Source organism: Schistocerca gregaria, chromosome 7 (genome assembly GCF_023897955.1).
Source record: "Schistocerca gregaria isolate iqSchGreg1 chromosome 7, iqSchGreg1.2, whole genome shotgun sequence".
NCBI lineage: Eukaryota > Metazoa > Arthropoda > Insecta > Orthoptera > Acrididae > Schistocerca > Schistocerca gregaria.
In genome coordinates, this window is record NC_064926.1 from 94,913,023 (window position 1) to 94,914,835 (window position 1,813).

Consider the following 1,813-nt stretch of genomic DNA (forward strand, 5'->3'; position numbering starts at 1 on the left):
GAGCTCACGCCACGGGGATCCCAGTACCGGCGCAGTGGAGCTGGTGGTGGTGGGGGACGGCCACGCCCTCTGGTGGAGCCCTGAGTGGGGAGCTCTGCGTGACCAAGCCGTTTCCGTGCTTATCTGTTTTCGGACGTTGACCGGATGCGTCATTCATCTTTTAGCCACCTACTACAACAATTTCAGACACTTCACAGAGCGAAACTTCCTGGCAGATTAAAACTGTGTGCCGGGCCGAGACTCAAACTCGGGACCTATGCCTTTCGCGGGCAAGTGTTCTACCAACTCAGCTACCCAAGCACGACTCGCGGCCCGTCCTAACAGCTTTACAGAAGCTCTCCTGCGAGTAGTAAATCCTCAAGTGACTCGTTGAAATATTTGTATATCTGAGGCAATTTTATTAAATCCAAACTACATTACAAATATACAATGAGATTTTCACTCTGCAGCGGAGTGTGCGGTGATATGAAACTTCATGGCAGACTAAATCTGTGCGCCGGACCGAGACTCGAAGGTAGGAGACGAGGCACTGGCAGAAGTAAAGCTGTGAGTCGTGCTTGGGTGGCTCAGCTGGTAGAGCACTTGCCCGCGAAAGGCAGAGGTCCCGAGTTCGAGTCTCGGACCGGCACACAGTTTCAATCTGCCAGGAATTTTCATATCAGCGCACACTCAGCTGCGGAGTGAAAATCTCATTATGGACTTTACAGAGCATCAGAAAGCCAAATATTAATGCACTAGGTGCTTATTCTTTTCTAGTCATTTATTTATTTATTCATCCAGAGATCATCTCACAACGATTTTTTATCATAATACGATGAAAATAAATAGCTAAAAATATACATACACACAGAATACAGAACAGGTGGTCGGCCACGGCCTCGATGAAGGAACCACGCCACCACTTCCCTGAAATGATCTAGGAGAACCACGACAAACCTACGTCAGGGTTACCGGACAAAACAAACTCCAGCCTCTCGAAAACGAGGTCAGTGTCTTAACAACTGCACTGTCTTGTTCAGTTAGCCCCTGTTCCACACTGTTATTTCATTTACACACACTTTGCTCCAAGTAACTTACGATACCGTATAAAGCATGGTTTTGTAGTTCAACGCTAAACAGGTTAAGGACACCCACTGGTGACTCCTGGACCACTAACGTGTTGTTGTGTACCATGCACCAACTCCACTCCCATAAACGTGCAACTCTGCCCCCTGCACGTCTTCATATCCTACCCTCAGTCTGCGTCAAGAACTGAGACAGCAACTAACCCATCGTGATGAGTGAAGAATAACTTTACTATAATGCACTATACATCTTGGCACATAATTTCCTTGTAAAAGCATTATATTCTGGTCGTGTTTCGTAATGTAGTAATGAGCTGACAAATAATTTGTGTTGAACAATTTTCTTGTCAAAGATGTAATACGTCGTTAGTCAGGGCAACAAACAATGTTAGCGCTGAATTTACGAGGAAGATATTCTGTTGCTTCCTTACCTACAATGACCATCTAATTCAAGAACGTAAAACTCACCCCGCTGCCTACTGCGAGTATAAACATGTGCTACAGCTGTATCCCAACTGACAGGGCCGCTGGTAAGGGGGGGGGGGGGGGGGGGGGGTTGCTATGGGGCCAATAGCCCCCTCCCCCATGGAGTATCATATTACACTGGATAAAATTACTTCAGAAATCAGCGAATATAACACTCCAACAGATTGAATCATTTGTTTAACAATTATGTAGCAATATAGGTTGCTATGTATTTCATTCACATTTTAACGAAAGAATAAGAGCGCAAGTACCTTACTACCTAA